The sequence below is a fragment of the Tenrec ecaudatus genome, chromosome 7 (genome assembly GCF_050624435.1).
Source record: "Tenrec ecaudatus isolate mTenEca1 chromosome 7, mTenEca1.hap1, whole genome shotgun sequence".
NCBI classification, from domain to species: Eukaryota; Metazoa; Chordata; class Mammalia; order Afrosoricida; family Tenrecidae; genus Tenrec; species Tenrec ecaudatus.
Window position 1 is genome coordinate 83152731 of NC_134536.1, and position 19420 is coordinate 83172150.

Below are 19420 nucleotides of genomic sequence, written 5' to 3' on the forward strand. Positions count from 1 at the left end.
AGGTATTTCCTAGTATACTTTTACTTACCTCCTAATATTTAGTCTTCTTGGCTACTAAGTTTTCATCTTCAGTGTGTTACGCAGGGTTGATTAGAGAAACAAATTCAGTGACAAACATATATATATATATATATATATATATGAGCTTTATATCAACAAGTAATTATATATTAAGTAAAATTCCAAGCCCAGTCAAGATCAAGTCTGGTACTGGTCCACAAATCAGACTCACACAGTCACATGCAATGATGCAGAATACAGGAAGATCACAGGCTGGTAGGTGTAAAGTCTTGTGGATCCAGTGGAGGTGGACACATCTCCAGGGCTCTGGTTGCCATCAGCGTGGCTCAAGGTAGCTCATTTACAGGAAGGTGAAGCAGAAAGAGGGAGAGGAGGTTCCCAGGATCCTCCTTATGAGAAGACCATGGCCACAAGGAGGGACCACTGGGCTGTGACCCTATTGACAGGCTAGACTCCACCCTTTCAAAGTATTTATCAAGTTGGCACGAGATTACGTAACTACAATATTCATTATACACAGGTATAATTGAGCTTTCGCCAACTACCTTTAAATCTTTGTCTTTGCTAAAAAGAAGGAGAACAAGGCAGGGAAAGTTCTATATCTAAGACCGTGTAAAAACATATTTTTAGAAGAATCAGCACAAAGTTGGTTCTTATGATCCAGGGATTAAAGATGTCCCAAATGATCAAATTTTCCAAACTGCTGTTCCAATCCATCATTTCTTTATTTTTTTTTCAATTAATCATTTCTAACATTACTGTTCCTCCTCCTTTCAGGACTCTGAAATTTCTCTTCAAATTATGTAACTTGCTGAAATGTGTCATAGAACTCATGCACCATCGAGGAAATGGCTCCCACAGTTGTGGAGGCTGGAAACTCCCAAATTCATGGGTCAGGTGTCAGCACAAGAGCTTCACCTGACTCATGTGATTGTAGGGTTTGATGAATCCAATCCAGAAGGTCAGATGACAGACTGTAGGCTCACCAGGCTTTTTGTAAATCGGGTCAGATACAAGAAGCTGCTGGCTCAAGTTCCAAGAACCAGAGATAGATGACAAGATAAGATGTTCAGGATTCAGAGCGAGAGGAGTAACGTTCCCAGAGCATTCATCTATATTAGATGTACACCATACACTCACGGAAGTACCCTTACTTAACCAAGATGGGAAATGACACAAAAATGTGGCAAATGGAGTAAGAATGGTGATGTGAATCCCACCCAACCCTGTCTCCTTATCAGAATGAACTTAATGGACCATAAGCACCGTCATAGAAGTACATCACATAAAGGAGGATAATTACATCATTGTATAACTACAACACTACTGAAAACCATGGCCTAGTCAAGTTATGAAGAAATAACAGGCAACCCACATCTGACCTCCTCCAGCTTCATTAATGAGAAGAAGAATCCACTCCACATCTTCCCAAGATGATTCCTATGGGGAGGAGGTCAGATATGCCTCTAATCTGCCACCTTCCTGATCCTATTCTGACGCCAACTGTCCCTCCACAGCACTCAATTTGTCTTCTGGGTTTGGTAATTGGTTGCAATTGTCACGCAGAATCACAGATAATGATCATGATTACCGGGATTCAGGGAAATTAGCAGATGACCACAAACCGGGATCAGAAACCATTAAGCATAGAGTCCTTTGTCTACAAGCCATGCCAGTAGGCACATCTGTTTCAGGTTCTCCTCCCCTCTCTGGTTCTCAGCCTATCAGTTCACATGACCCGTTAGTCTCTGTCCTGCTACACTGGTACCAAGCTCCTTCAGCACTGGCAGCTGCCCAGAGGGCACCGCTTTCTGCCAGCCGTCCTCTTGCCCCAAGGCACTCGGCATTACTCTTCCCCTGGGTGGGAGAAGCGCAAGCTCTGCTGGTGGCGCTTCTTTCCAGATGGACTCGGGATTCCTGTTTCTGGACTGCTCCGCCGCAATTCCCCTGTGGAACAGCAAACCCAACCAATCTCCAAAGTAGAGGTCTCTGCACCCTGTGCCATTGTTCCCGCTCGGTGACTGGGTGGGACTTACAAAGACTGAGCAGAAGCGGCACACAAAGCACGTTCAGTAACCTTCGCCTCACTGGATATCACACACCATCTTTGCATTAGCAGCAAGCTGTTTCATGGTCTTGGTGGGTCACAAAACTGCCTTATTGCATCACCACACCTAATGATTGTGTGGGAATCACAAAGGACTCTGGCTCGGAGGGCCATGCTAAGTACTTTATTGAAGACTCTTTTCCCCTTATTGCTTGATTTGAGGGAGAGAGAGCTCAAACCCAGAATAGGCAAATGAATGAGTGGCACTGTTGGCCTTCTAACACATCCTCATAATGTCTGTTTGCATTTTCCCAGGCACTAAGACTGGAAAAAAGTAATACGCTTCCTATTTATTGTTCCAGTGCTTTAAAATATAGAGAGGCTTCCATGTCTTAAAGTTGTACATATAAGATGCAACCACTTTTTATCTTTCCCAGTTAACTTAATCGGGAAGAGCCAAATTTAATCTCTTGTGAACTCGTGGTCACCAATGAACCAGTCCAGTAGCTTCCCCAGTTTCTGACATCATCAATCATGTTCTAAAAGCTGAGACAACACTGGGAACCACCAGTAAGTATGATTGCTTTTAGTGCAAGAGGTACAGCCAGGCACCGCACTCATTATCCAATAATTAGTGAGTTAATTCTGTGTAACTGATTACATTGGGACAAATAAATTTTGCAGCATTTCTTAATTCCAGATACTAATTTTGATTTCCACTTTTGGGATCTCTTATTTATATTGTCTACGTATCATTTTTTAAAATGTTGCTTTACCTTCTGATTGCTATAATTCTTCTTGCATGCCTCTGATTTAGTTTTAAATGATTCATGGTCTCCAGGCCAAATCCCTATTATTCTTTGTCTCACAAACTCTATTTTATCCATTCAAGCACACTGAGCCTGCTTTATGTTTCCGTCTAGAGAATTGTATGTGACGGAGTGTGGCTTCCGGTATACTTCCCAGGTCATTTACCCTGAAATTCATTTGGGCTTTTATTTCAATTCTAGAGTCCAAAAGCATTGTTTTATTCACGAAAGGAGATGGAACTCATAGAATTTATTGACCAAAAAGTAAATTTGAAAATAGTGACCCAGGGGAAGTCAATATTATTCTCTTCTTATACCTCCCTTAGGCTGTCTGTGGCCAAGAATTCCAGGACAGATATTAAGGGGAGTAAATTGCAACTTGATCAACCAGAGTTATCGGACCTACTACAAAAACATTGGAAGCGTGATTATATCTCATAAAGTCTCTATGTCTCTTATAAATTAAAGTTTTCCAGTCTCATCTGTGTTTTAATCTCTCTCTTTCTTATGCTTGGCAAAAAGATACAAGGTAAAAATTTAGAAATAAGTCTAGTGTTTTAGGTCACCTTGTTTCCCCGCAACTAAAGAAAGAAGTTTTCTTTTCTCAGAGTGGGAGCAAGTTCTAATGGATTTCCGGTTGCTATGTAAGCAGGGTTGAAAGTTAACAGCCCAGGCAATCCTGTATGAACCACAGAGAACTGGTCAGAAAAGTACCAACCTTGAACAGATGATGCCTGTCATCTAGCCTGGATACCTACAGAGTTAAACTGAGGTCAAGTTTATGAATAAAGGTGTTTTCATTTAAATTCCTATATAACTTTTAAAGGTATAGTTTATATGCAGGTGAGTACGAATTTTGACAAGTGGCTGTCCCTCATCTTTTGCATAATTTTTCCTATTACACAGGAAACCTAAAGACAGCACAAAGACTATAGGTAAAGACAGGGCCATCATACAAGAAATCTAATTTCAACATTCATCCCCCAACTATTTTGGACTTGTGTTCCAAATGTTTTCAGTACTTCTGGGTAGGTTGTGCCTAACTAATTTTTCTAGAGCTGATGATGGGCTCACAGTTTAAAGAAAAACATTTTAAAATAATCATGTTGTACACATTAGGATAAAAGAACATTAATTTAAAATGAGGAAAATTGTATTCCTGAATCTCTGTTCAACATGGCCTGTTATCAACATTGCATAATAAACCCTGTTAAATATATATTTAAGTAACAACATTCTTTTTTTCTTCTTATACTCATTTTATTGGGGGTGCTTGCAGCTCTTATAACAATCTATACATCAAGTGTATCAATCACATGTGCATATGTTGCCATCGTCATTTTCAATATATTTTCTTTCTACTTGAGCCCTTGGTATCAGCTCCTCCTTTTGCCCGTCCCCACCGCTACCCTCCCACTCTTGTGAACCCTTGATAAATTATAAATTATTATTATTTTTACTCTCCGTTGTCTCCCTTCACCCACATTTCTGTTTTACATACCCCTCATGGGGGAGTGTTGTTATATGTCGATTATTGAAATTGGTTCCCCCTTTCTCCCCCTTCTCCGCTCACCTTCCCCCTACCCCCATGGTATCGCTACTCCCATTACTGTTCCTAGGGGGGTTTATCTGTCCTGGATTCTGTGTGTCAAGAGCTCTTATCTGTTTGAGAAAACACCATTCTTTAGGATGAAAGGAAAATGTTCCTGCTGGCTGGCTCTTGCAGCCTTAGTTCCCCAGTTTCTATGAGAGTTTGAAATTGTTTAATGAATTCCAGAGGGCACATACAGCAACCCGTATCTGCAAATATCATAGAAGAAACACACAATGATGGTTATTCATGGTGACGCACTAAGAGCCTGCCCCTCAGCCACCCACCTTTTTAAAATTTTTCTGGCCATTTTTACAGTTAACTGATTAAGGGTTCTCTGCATTTTGTAGAGCCTTGAGTCAATCACTTCAGCCTTAAATCTTTTCCTTAGGATTATTTGAAAGCCAATTGGAAGAAGAATTTCTATTAGTCTGGGAAGCTTTGGTAATATTGTGAAACTAGTGATTTCTGCCTTAAGTCTCTGTGTCCTGGCCTTCCATGCCTCACTTTCCTTTTATTCACCCGGTCCCTCTTTCTCTCTCTCAATTTATTGAAAGATCAGCATCTGAAATCAATGAACTAGATCTGCTGGGTGAGAAATGTCTATGCAATCTGCTCTATGCAAGATAATAGCCTCCAGATCCTCTGTGGCTATTCTCCTCTGCCCCCCAGGGCTGCTGGATTGGACTCAGCTCAGTTGGCACCCACACCACCACGGGCACAAGGATCCGAGCACAGTCATGCCTAGTATTCTTTCAGGATGCCACCCCCTTCAGAGGTTCTTTAGAAAGAATCTGGTAAGCCATTCACCTTGAAGTATAAAGTATAATAAGGTTTTATGAGACAACTTCCCTAAAGGCATTTGTTATTTTAGACAGGAAAGCAACTCTGTTAGATACCATCTAAATAATTAAGATTCTAATTATGGAATTCTTGATATCAGAAAAAGGTACACAATTTTTTTGGACAAAGGTATCTCAACATCTCAGAATTTAACTGCTTTCTATTAGATCAGCAAAGCTAAAAATACTTCCAAGTTATAAATGCAAAAAAACAACAGGTTGATCAGTTCTGATTCTGACAACAAAAGCAAACCAAACCAAAACAAAAAACTAAAGACATATATCATTGTTCACTGGAATCATAGTTCCATCTCCCCTTCATGATTTCTGGATGGAATGTTCCAGAAATCTCTGTAATAGACTTTGAGAGTAGGCCACAATGAGGCCCCAGGCGCTATACCCCCTCTGTGCACTGTGCTATATTTACATGCTCCTGTCCCCACAGAAGTCTGAGGCGAAGTTGACTGTGTTTTGGTAAAGTACTTCGGGATTTAAATGATGTATAGAAAGTACAACCAAATATATTTACTTCAATAAATTAGTTCTCCTCTGAATCCTCCCTTAAGAAGGAGAAAAACATATACTCTGTTTTATGTTCTCAAAAAGCTTACATTGCTGACTTGAAATACCCACCATAGGCTTTGTTCTTTCAGGTACTTTTATGCACGAATTTATAGATAAGTTCACAACATTCATGTATTAACCCTGGAACACCTCACAAAAAAGTGTAGGGGAAGGGAAGGAGGTATGGGGAAACACATGATAAATATACTGTTATAAATGGCTGAGTTTCTCAGCACTGATTGAATTTTTGCCTCGAACATGAAATAGTATGTGGATCCTGCTTAAATTGAAAACTAGGGTAGGAACAGCTCCTTACTGCTCCCTTTGAGCCTGGGCATCACATGGCTTCCATCTGGTTGATATCCTGCTCAGAATTTGGATTTTGACCTTGGATATACTGAATCCAAGGTCGATATACTGAATCCGAATCTACATTTTAACAAGATCTTCAGGTGATTCTTATGTACAGAGCTTTGATCCCTGTATCTGAACTATACACAGCTCTGGAATAGAAAGGGGTTTGTAAAATATGTCTATATTTTGTCAGACTTTAAAGTGTTCAGATGAAGTGAATTATGACAAAGACATTTGACCTCTCAGGTGCTCTCCAGTGGCTACCCAAGTTTCATCTTTGGAATGGAAACTTAAATATATTCAAGTAAAAAAATATGAGTTGGAAGAGCTAGTGAGTCCCACAGAATGATCAACACTAATCATTTCTCACTCACTTTCAGTGCCACCGACTTGATGCCAACTCATGTGGACCCATAGGACAGGGTAAAATTGCTCCCTGTAAGTGAGTTTCCAAGACTGCTGTTGTTTCCCAGAGTAGAAAGCCCTATATTTCACCCATAGAGTGGCTGGTATTTTGAACTGCTGACCTTTTGGATAGCAGTCCAAACTCATAATAATGACCCCTCCAAGGCTCCTAGTGCACAAGTCCTGATGATTCGAGGAGCCACGTGCAAGATGAAAATGCACAGTCCCTTGTTCAGAGAAGAAGAAAAAATATGTTCTCCATGATGGTTTTTATTTGCTGCTGAATGTTGCACAGTTCTGTGTGGGAACTCTCATGGGCAGAGTATTAACCTTACAAACTTTACTGATCTAGGTTCAATTTAGACTGGGTGCTCTGGATGTGAAGTGCAGCATCAGCTACTGGGTGTAGGCAGCTGAGATTTTGTCCCAAAGAGGAGAATGCGAGTAGGAGGCAGGGCCTTGAGGGACCCAGCTAAGTCCCCATTGTATGTGCCCTTGTCCCACAGACCTCACTTACAAAATAAAACTTCAAGGATAAAACTCTTCAGAATTTCCAGATGGCAACTTTGGGGAATCATACCTGGAGAGCAGGGCCCTCGTCACAGTGCTGGACCCTTTAATACTGCGCAGGACCCACATTCAAGAAGCTGACTCAACACTAAGAAAAACGGATTTCCAAGTTTAACAGAAAACAAGGGACTATTTATAACAAAAGTAACCACTTAGAGCTATTGGGAGCTAAAGCTAACCAAATTTGTACAACAGATATTTACAGAGAAAAATTGAAAAATACTATTTGAGTGATATAACTTGAAACCTGAATAAATGGAGTGATAAACTATATTAATGTATAGAAAGACCATAATCAAACCACTAAGTCTTCTCCAACCAGTGCACCATTAAAATGTACTGCCCACAGATTTCTTTGGTGGAAACGGGCAAATTGATTTTAAAATTCATATGAAAGATAGGACTCTGATAATATTAAATTTAGGATAAGAACAAAAGAGAGAAACTTGCCATGTCAACTTTCAGGACTATAAAATTTAATTTATGCAGAGAGAGACAATAAGCCAATGAAACCAAAGTCTATATGATGAAGTTATATTACAATTCAGTGTTGAGTGTGCAGTAAATCATGATTGAACAAGGAACTTTTCATCTGCATAAATATAAAGTTGGAGCCTTGTATCATATCACACACTAAAGAAACTTTCAGATATTTAATAGTTCTTTGTCTTATGCTCTATATGGGTTTAGAGGTGAAGTTGCTCTCAGGCTCAGTGTTTTTTTTTGTGTGTGTGTTTTGATGTCACATAGACCAAAGGATGTCAAAGGAGGATAGGACTAGGAGTAAGTGAACAAAACTTTAAAAATATATAAAAATTACCATAAGAAAATACAGAAGAATCAAGGTATGATATCAGTTTACAAAATTATTTTTTAAAGACACAAAAGTTCAATTCATCATAGAAGAATTGGTAAGCATGGCAACCTCCAATTTTAAATCATAATGTTAAACTAAGACACAGAATGGCAATAGTTATTTGAAATGCATTTAGTTGATAAGGGATCAGAATTTAGAATAGGTAAAGAACTCTTTGGCACACATTTCTAATAAGAAAACAACCAACAGAAAAATGGACAAAGAATATGAAGAGGCAAAACACAAAGGAAAGACCTCATATTGCTAATAACCATAAAAAGATGCTCAAGCTCCCTTCTAGCTCAGGCATGCAAATTAAAGCAGTGATGACATGCCATTTGACATGAAAAGTCTTTCAAAAAAGCAAAAACAAGTGTTGAAAAAGATTTCTGTGCCTTTGGTGACAAAACGGCAAATTGGTTTGAGCACTCTGAACAATAATTTGATGGTATCAGAGGAAATGAAAGAAAGAGGCCTGATGTTGTGGTGCTTAGAAACTCCGCTGCTAACTAATAAGTCCTTGGTTTCAACCCATCAGCTTTTCCATGGGAGAGAGCTGTGGCAGTCTACTTCTATAAAGATTATACTTTGGAAAAGCTTAGCAGGTAGTTCTGCTCTGACCTGATAAATGGAGAAAAGCTTGAAGTTGTCAATGGTTTCATCTTGCTTAGATCCACACACTGTGCTCATGGAAGCAGCAGTCGAGATGCAAAGATGCATGGCATTAGGTAAATCTAGTGCGCAAGACATCTTTAATGTGTTGAGAAGCAAGTCGATTATTTTGAGCACTCAGATGAGCCCGACAAAAGCCATGGTGACACAACTACCCCCTAAGCATGTGGCAGTGTGACAATGAACCAGGATGAGTGAAGACGGACTGATGCCCTTGAATCGTGGTGATGGTGAGGAAGACTGAAAGTGCCACACCACAAATGGCCTACAGAGCGAACAGAACTGTCTTGGAAGTGTGGCCATAGTGCTCCTTGCAGGCAAGGAGAGTGAGGTTTCCTTCGCGTACTTTGGACATGTTGTCAGGAGAGACCAAAACAAACAGAGCCTAAACTCACTGCTATCAAGTAGATGCCTCCTCATAGAGGCCGGGTAGAACTGTCCCTGTGAGTTTCTGAGACTATAACTCTCTAAGGGGGTAGAGTGCCCATCTCTCTCCCCAGGAGAGACCAGTCCCTGGCAAAGGATATCGTGTTTGGTTTAGTAGAGGGGCAACGGGAAAGAGGAAGGGCCTCTACAAAACGGACTGACACAGTGGCTGCCCCACTGGACTGGTACACAATAAACAATGGTGGGGATGGCGCCTAACTGGGCAGTGTGTCATTCTATTGTCCAGAGGGCTGTACATGGAACCCGTCTAACAGCATCAAATAACAACTTGGTCCTATAGAGTCACTCTGAGTCAGAATTTATTTGGCAGCATATGTTTTCTTTTCTTTTAACTTAATAAATCAAAGAGTGCATATGTCCTACTATCCATAGCTTCTACTTAAGGGTATCTTTCCTGTTAAAATGTTCGCACGTGTGATGTAGGAGCCATGCCTAAGATTATGCATTGCAACCGTGTTTGTAAGATGGAAAAAAGGAACCTATCCAAATATTTCCTTGTACCCTCTTGGTGGAGTATTCTTTATTTCCCTTTGTCTCTACCCCCGGCATCGTGCTTCTATTTCTATAACTTCAATAGTAATCCGCACATTTTAACATTCTTAATTAATTTGAAGTAGTCTTTAGTGAATGTTTCCATTCTCCTCTTGAGAAATTCAAGAGCTTTGCTGCTATCTCTCTGACCCCCCACAGCTATTGGCCACGGTATTGCTGCTGTCTCACATTTTACGTTAACATTGTTCGCAACTCATACTTGGCCCACTATCCTTTTGATAAGATTTTTTTCCAAATTCTTTACTTTTAATGAATGTTGGGGTGTGACGGAATATGTCTTTCCATACCCTATTATACAGAAATCACATAGCGGGGTTGGGGTGCGGGCTTTAGAAAGTGTATGGAAAATGGAATGAAAAGATACTGTTTTTTTTCTTCCAAAAACATTTTGAAGCACTCTCATACAAATTTTTAATGTGCATCAATAGAAAGATCCAGATGAGAATTATGTATTAAATAGGATGAATTAGTATATTTGTGCAACTAAGCAAACACTTTAACCATCCTGATGATGCCCTGAGATGGCCACGACTATGTTAGTAAGAGAAAAAGCAACAGCTTCCTCTGGCCACCATTCAGAGGGAGACGTACAGCGCAAGTGTGGAAGATAATTCCAAGGATTCAGAGTAAACCGGTATTTATGTTTTGTAAACTCTGGCCTCTCATTTCCACAACCCATTTGGCTATCAGGATGATTTGCATCTGGCCCAAGCAGAGTGTAATTATCCTTGCATTCACCTCCTTTTAGAGGCCAGGTGAGCCCAGTTCAGCAGCTGGGTCTCAGCAGGACACTGAGGCGGCAGGAAGATAAGGAGTGCAGAGGAGACCACACTGATAAGTCCAGCCCCACGGTGAATAGGGCTTGCAGGCAGCAAGGACAGGAGCAAGCTGCTTATAATTTAATTTGTGAAATTAACCTGAGTGTTATTCAGCATCTCATATCTGTTCCACTCGGATAGCTCTTGCCATTTGAACTAAATTCTCACCATCTGAACCTGGAAACTGAAGTGACTCAGATGAGGACAAGAAGCAGGGACCGCAGTGATAAATGCCTTCCCCACCCCAGATGACAAGGAAATGGTTGAAGCTAGCCTACAACCTGAAGTTGATTATTGCTATCCTATTTATATGCAGAGTAGGTAAGGTTTCCTGCCTTATTTTTTTGAGTAAATTTTCCAGCACTGATGCTAAGCGTTGTTGCTGATGACCATCTCTCTTGCACAAATGCAGAATAAGGTTGGTGAGTAGACACATTGATCCATCTACTTGTTCATTTTTTATGCCGCTCCGCTTTCTCCTTGGATGTCTGCAGCATTCCCAGTATTATTGTAATAAGGAAACATGTGCCAGGCTCAAAGTTGATTACAAAGAGTTATATATTGATCTTTATCATTAGTACATACAAAATAAAATCATATACAATTCTATTACCATAAAAATGTTCCTCGACAATAAAGATAGGCATCTGGTGATTGCTTACCTTCAAGGTGCAAAAATCGTATCTTTTTTTCCTTTCATTCTGTTGAGCAGACATGTACAGAGCAAAAGAGATACCCATGCATTTATACATATACAAGTCAGTGAAATTGATTATATTCTTTGAGTTGTGCAATCATTCTTAAAATAAGTTTTGAATTGTTACTCCACCATTGACACAAATTCACTGCCCTTTAATTTAACCCTTTGATGTACCATTTTCACTTCACATAGATTGAGTGGTGCTCCAGGGAGACAAGAGTAGTCCCGGGGATGTAGTCCTTGCGAGTTGGGCTGCTAACGCCAGTTATCGGTTCAAACCACCAGCTGCTTCATGGGAGAAAAGCAGGACTTTCTATTCCTGTAAAGAATTAGTCTCAGAAATTCTCAGGGGGCATTTCTTCCCTGTCCTAAAGGGTTGATCTGAGTCAGCATTGACTCCATGACAGTGAACTTTAGTTTGGTTTGGAAGCTATATGAGGGGGTACCCATAAAAAGCCCAGCATTTTTTTAAAGCTATGCATTTAAATTTTTTTACAAAACAACCTTATCATCTTCAAAGTACTCTCCATTAGTACTCTCTGTTACACTTGTCCAATACCTTTGTCAAATCTGAGATTCCAGTCCTGGAAACATTTTTCAAACTCATCTGTTTGGATGACTGACAGCACCTCCCTCATTTTTTCTTCACCTCTTCTAAGTCGTCAAATCACTGTCCTTTTATGTCCCTCTTCATTCATGGAAACAAAAAAGAAGTCACAGAGAGAGGTCAGGTGATTAAGGTGCGTAGGGCAAGAGAAACATGCTGTTTCTTGCCCAAAACTGGCTCACTGAGATGGCTGTATGAGCAGGTGCATTGTCATGGTGGGAAAAACAGTCCCCCATCCAACACAAATCAGGCCTTTTGTGTTGCACACTGTTATGCAATCTTTTCAGAATCTCTAAAAAGAAAGCCTGATTTATAGTTTGACTTGGTGGCACTATCCCCCTTACATTAACCCCCCCCCCCCAAAAAAAGACAATGAGCAGTCTTGGTCTTAAATTTTACTTGACAAGTCTGGGGGTGGGGGGACGGGGATGGGGCGGGGGGACATGAGGTCATGAAGATATCTTCTATTGCCTTGAATGATGTTTGCTTTTGGGGATGTAAGGATAGCACATGTCTCGCCACCAGTAATGACCTTGGGAAAGAGTCTGGGTCGCTTTGGATGTGTTCTTTCGAAGTGCTACTTGCTTCCAGTTGATGCTCTTTTTCTTGGTCAGTGAGAACCTGAGGCACAAATTTTGAGTGACCCTTCTCATTCCCAAATCTTCCATTAAAACTCACTGAACCAAGTTCCAAGATCGTCCAGAGAACTTCTCCATCTCTTCAATAGTCCATCAAAGGTCTTCCAGCACGAGTACATGAATCTTGTCTACATTTTCGTCCATTTGGGAAGTTGACAGACATCCAGAACAAGGTTTGTCATCAACTGACATGTCACCTTTTTTGAAATAAGAAAACTACTCTTACACTAGTTTCCCCCATCGTGCTGTCCTTGCAAGCTGTGTTCAACGTCACAAGAGTTTCTGTAGCATTTTTCCAGAGCAGGAAACGAAATGTCACAGCTGCCTGCTGTTCTCTTAAATCAGCCATCCCAATAAATGAGGTTTGAGAGAAACCGCTTTCATGAAAAAATCCACTGTGACTAGGGAGCATTTTCCCGGGCTATGCCACTGGGTGCACTAACTCAGAGTGGGCTGCTCTGTGCTCTCCTAGTGGGTGGGGGTGGGTGTTGGGGGGAATGCATACTAAGAAAGCCCCACCCAGTGGAGCTTTTTCCTATTTTGGGGGAAGTACCCCTTGCACTATTTTTTGATTTTAAGACTTCAGGGCATAGTTTTGGTTTAAGTCTGAAAGATTCTCTCATAGCAATATTTTCAGGGATTCATCTGGCCCTGTTGGCTCCCCAAAGTCTGGAGTCTACTAGAATTTAAAACTCTGTCCTACACTTCCCCCATTTTGATCTGGATTCTTCTGAGGAGTCTCTGCCACACCGTTCAGTAATTGCAACCAGGTGCCATCCAGTTTTCCTGATATCATGGCAAACGAGGTTCATGTTCATGGAGGGAATTCGCCTTCCGTGGAGTGAATCGGACCTCCTCTTCCTGACTCTCCTTCTTCATTGCTGCTCTAGGCAATGCTCAGAAGACTGCATATGAATGTTCATTGCATCACAAATTACGATAGCCCCAGATGCTCATTCTGTCAGCAAATGAATGAGTAACCAAAATGTGGTCCATGCATAGAGTAGAACATTATTCAGTGGGGAGAAAGACGAAGCTTTCTATTCCTTTAAAGTGACAATCTCAATAACTAATGCAACAATAACAAGAATGAGGTGGGCAGGGAGGTTGAGGGGATATGAGGAGCAATCAATGAATGCAGGAGAGGGGAAGGAGCATTAGAACTGATGTATATACAACTCTTTAAAATCAATTTAATTATGGAACTGTATGATATGTGAATATTTTATTAAGGAAACTACTTTTAAAAAAAGAAACCAAAACTTAACATATGATTACCATGGGTGAAGGAGGAAGAGTTTTTGCTTAGGGGGCATTGAGTTATTTTATTGGTGGTGGAATGATTTGGAGAGGGATATCAATTGTACAATACTAAATATAATCAATGGCACTCAATTATACATATAGAAGTTGTTGAATGGGGGAATACTTTGTTGTGTATATTTTTGCCACAATTAAAAAAACATGAATAACAAGGAGTATAAAGAAGAAGAAAATATAATGTTCTAAATTTGATTGTGGTAATGATTGTATAATTCTTCTTGATATGATTGAACTATTGAATTATATGATGTGTGGAAGAAGTATCAATAAAACTGTTTTTAAAAAGTTACAGGGTGATACAATTGTCAATGAAACATAGAGCAGACCTACAGCCTGCCTCTGAATTTCAAAGCACGGCTTTCCTCTCCCTAGGATGGATGGCTGACCATCCAAGCCATCCTCATGTAACCACGTGATCTAAAATGCTTCGTCACAGACGAATAATAATATTGCTTGAGTGTTAAGGGAGAGGGGTCCAGTCTTAAAACCCCACAAGAGCAGTTTTACTCTGGCCTCCAGAGTTTCTGTGAGTCAGAATTTACTTGGTGGCAGTGAGCTTGGAGTTGGTGAAAAAGTGAAGTCCGGAGGCATGTTACAATATGAATGGAGTCTGTAAATACACTGACTAACGTATGTCAGAGAAACACAAGTACCATATGACCTCACATATAAAAGAGTAAAAGAGCATACATATAAAAACTAAAGTTATACAGGGGCTAGAGGAATGGATTAGCACCTAATTAAAAATTTTTTTATTAAGGATTGTGTTTCACAGCTGATTATTATCACTGCCATCAATCAACTGTGTTGTTGTTGCTAGGTGTTATTCTGTCATTCCACCCCTAGCAACCCTATGGACTGCAGAAAAACCTTTCCTGACCTGGTGGGAGCCTCTGTTGTGGAGTTCGCAAGAGCAGCCCAGCTCGATGAAGGTGTTTCTCGTTTTCCCTGGCCCTCTACCAAGCATGAAGCCCTGCTCCAGAAATGGGTCCCTCCTTTGGGAGACAAAGTGTTCTCAGGAGACCTGTTCATTCTTCATGCAGTCCATGGTAAATATCCTTTGTTCACATGAAAAAACGGTTATCTGACAAAAGATTGTATGACATATATATATATTTATTATATATATATATATATTTACACAACAACAACATGGCTACTGGGGCTGTTGCTGTAAACCCAAAATCCTCATGGGATTTGGTTCCTTGTTTTGGAAGTTTAGGATCATGGTTTCATGGGACATTTAGTTAATTGGCTTAATAACATGTTTAGTGCTTCTGTTCTACCTCCTGGCTCATTGTATAGTTCCTGAGGTCTTAAAAGCTTGTAAGCAGTCATCCAAGACAGGACAATTGGTCTCTATTAGCCCGGAGCAACAGAGGAAGAAGAAATCAAGTCTTAAACTGGCCATATGTGAGTGGAGAGGAGTTTGTTTGCTTAGTGTGAGCTAGGAAGTAAAAGCATTCCCACCGATAGCTAAGCATGGAAGTGGCATCTCCTTCCCTGGGTCGGGCCTTGCAGCATGCGTGCAGAAGCAGACTGCACCAGGCTCATGGGAGGAAGGCCAGAGGAGAGGAGGAGGAACAAGTGCTGGGTGATTTGCTACTGTGAATGTTGGCCCTGCACTCATCACTGTATGTTGAAAATAGTTCATCTCACTCTAACAACAACTCTTCAGTTTTATTTATGGAGGAAGGTGCAATAGCAGATTGAGAAGATGTTTAGCATGTCCCAAGTACATGGCAGAGTAAGAGCATAAATTATCCTGTGATTAAAGAGCCTGTCCTTTCCATCCAGTCCTGCTGCTACCTCAATAGTAGCATAAAACATCCACACACTAATTTGTAATTTGTTCAGAAAGCAAATGGCTATTGGTTTTTTTATTTAATGTTATAAAAACTTCCAAAGTCTCTAAGAAGTGCACACCATCAATGTGCTCAGCTGACAACCAAAATTAGTTGGTGGTTTGAGTCCACTCCCCTCCCCCTAAACCTTGGAAGAAAGGTCGGGTAATCTATGTGTGAAAAATAAATCATTTAACTTATGGACAATGATCATAAGGAACTCTTTGAACTTGGAATTGAAGTTATTCCTACAGGCCATTATTTAGTCAAATAATATATTTACTTACAAAATAAATAATATCACCTATGAGGAATATGTTGCCTTCAATGCTCAACTATATGAGATCAAATTACCAGTAATTATGCAAGAGCATTGATGAAAAGATGAAGAGGGGGAAAGGACGCTAGATCAATGGAAACAAAATAAACAGGGTGGGAATAATGAGTGAGTTGTAGTTAATTAACATGGCTCTTCCAGCCATGTTCCTTAGTGGATGCATGCTGATTCTGGACTCCCTACCTGTGGCTCAGATCCCATTTTGGATGGCGTTCTCCATTACAGGACTGAGGTGGGGTTACGTTCTGACCTTAGTAAAAGGCATGAGCCAATTCACCCCCCTTATCTCCTTCTGGACATCTTTAAGACTCCTTTAGTATTGACTTCAGACATTAGCCTTCCTTGTAGGTACGATGGGCTAATCATTGAAAATAACACCTTCCCTATGCAATCGTGAGGTGCCAAAGGGACCAGGTATAAGGCATCATGCAAAACATATATATATACCATAGTGAATGAAGGGGGAAGTGCAGAGTGGAGATCCAAAGCCCACTTGTCAGCCACTGGAGATCCCCTCATAGAGGGGTTTAGGAGAGGAGATGGGTCAGTTAGGGTGCGATGTAATACCGATGAAGAACACAGCTTTCCCCCAGATCCTGGATGCTTCCTCCCCCGCAACTACCATGATCCGAATTCTACCTTGCAGGACTGGATAGGGCAGAGGTTGTACACTGGTGCATATGGGAGCTGGAGGCACAGGGAATCCAGGGTGGATGATACCTTTAGGACCAGGGGTGTGAGGAGCGATACTGGGAGAGTAGAGGGTGAGTGGGTTGGAAAGGGGGAACTGATTACAAGGATCCACATGTGACCTCCTCCCTGGGAGATGGATGGCAGAGAAAAGGGGGGGGGGGCGGTGGGAGACTCCGGATAGGGCAAGATATGACAAAATAACAATCTATAAATCATCAAGGGCTCATGAGGGCGGGGGGAGCAGGGAGGGAGGGGGGAAAAAGAGGACCTGATGCAAAGGGCTTAAGTGGAGAGCAAATGCTTTGAAAATGATTAGGGCAAAGAATGTATGGATGTGCTTTATACAACTGATGCATGTATATGTATGGATTGTGATAAGAGTTGTATGAGCCCCTAATAAAATGTAAAAAAAGAAAGAAAATAACACCTTCATCAAAGTCATTCCTCAGTATTTTTTGTTTTGCTTTTTAAAAAAATCATTTAATTAAGGGTTCATATAACTCTTATCCCAATCCATACATACATCAATTGCGTAAAGCACACTTGTACATTCATTGCCCGCATCATTCTCAAAACATTTGCTCTCCACTAAAGCCCCTGGCATCAGCTCCTCACTTTTTCCCCATCCTCCCCGCTCCCACCTCCCTCACGAACCCTTGATAGTTTATAAATTATTATTTTGTCATATCTTCCGCTGTCTGCCATCTCCCTTCACTCACTTTTCTGTTATTCGTCCCCCAGGGAGGAGGTTATATGAAGATCCTTGTAATAAGTTCCCCATTTTCCACCCCACCCTCCCTCTGAGATACAGAGGAGAATTCCAGGACCATTTGGAAGTACACATCCAAGATTGCTTTGTGAAGTGGCAGAGACAACTAGATGCACCAGAGATTGGGGCATGAAACTCAGGGGAACAGTGTTGACACTATGGAACGATCTCCTTATCTCACCCGAGGCTGTGGAACCATAAGACAGAGCAAGAGATGGGCTGGCTTCCGGCCTACAAATAACTACATGGCTGAGAAGCTGGGAACCAGGAAGAGACTTGGTTACTGGCTAGGAGAGCTGTTGCTATGGACCAACGGTTGTATCAATTCTGCTTACTCATCCTGAATGTTGGTAACCTGTTGACTTCCCTAATCAACCTCCCTAACTGTGGATATTAGCTGTGAGTTCTGTGTGGCCACTGCAAGGAACCCAAGGTAGAAGTAGCATGCTTTGGGAGGAATGGTTGACGTCCGAATAGGGTAATGAGGAGTAGATTGCCCTGATCTCATGGCAATAGAGGAAGCAGAGGAGGTCAAGTAGACTGCTCATATGTCCCTATGCTGTTTACTGCAACGAGAATAATGACACATTGCAGAAACCATAACAAATGGCAGAGAATACTTTGAATAAAAATTGGTAAACTCAAAGCCCACTGCCATGGAGTTGATTCTGACTCAAAGCGACTCTGTAAGTCAGAGTGGAATGGCCCCTGTAGGTTTCCCACGCTGTAAATCTTCAAAGAATGAATAACCCACTAGGACACCAGGGTCTCTGAACTTTTATTTAAACAGAATAAAAAATTTTATAAGGAAAAGAAATAATGCTATTTTTCTATAAAAGAAATAATTCTTCTATAACAGAAAGAAATAGGTCTATTCTTACCCACGTGGGGTTGCCAAGAATTTGAGTCGATTGTATTATAATGTCCAATTATCACAACTTGGCTTATCGGATAAGAGGCAGTCTCTTCTCGGGAGACAAAGAGAATCTGACTCCAAGGGATGAGGCTGGGAACAGTTCACTAAATGAAGGGCTCAGGGGAAAGGGCACCAGAGCTCCTGGAATGCCCTGAATATATCGTCTAAATCCACTCCTCTGCCCCACAGCTTCCACATCCAGATGGAGAAAGTTTCAAGGACTAATACCTGCATTTCTTTTTATTCAAAGTTCAACAACACACTCTCAAAATGGACCCCTGCCCTTCCTCTTGCTTTACCTACATGTTCTTTTCCCATTTGAATCTTCCAAAAATGAAAGAAAACAGCATCTATCCTATTTCATGTATGGATTTCAGCAAAGGCTGAGCATTATTTGATCCATTTTCTGGCCCTAGCTAGGAAAATGTGTTTTCCATGTCTTGGGTGGAAGGAACAACGCAGGTAAAATAAAATCTTGAAACTCTTTCCCTTCAGATCCAGAAATGATGAGCAATTTAACATCCTGTCCCCCCCCCCCACGCCCCAACTGCAAGCCAGAAACCTCTGTTAGAATCTATTCTGGGAGTATTAGACCTCTAATGTCGGGGGAAGTTGTTTGAGGCGAAAGGCAGACATAATAACAGGATTGTGTTTCCAAAAAGAGCTGGCTGGAAGGCCAGGCTGTAAGTGAAAGGCATCATAAAAGGTGCATTACAACTCTTCGAACACAGTGAGATTTCTCAAATAACTCATGGCAGGCTATTTTTATAGTTCCCTAATTCTGTTTTTAAAACCGAATGGAGCTCTGAAAAAAATAGCTCACTTAGATGGGGAGAAAGCTAGACCATCCAAGTTCAAGAAGAATCTCAAATCTTACGGGGTAACTCATTCGTTCATCCCATGAAGCATTTATTGAACACCAATTATATGCAATGCCTGAATTAGGTGATAAGGAGCAGGTCACAGCCAACATTTTATCGTCAAATAGAGGGCATAAGACCGTGTGTTTGTCACTGAGAGAAAGTCTAATAGGCTAAATCCCACA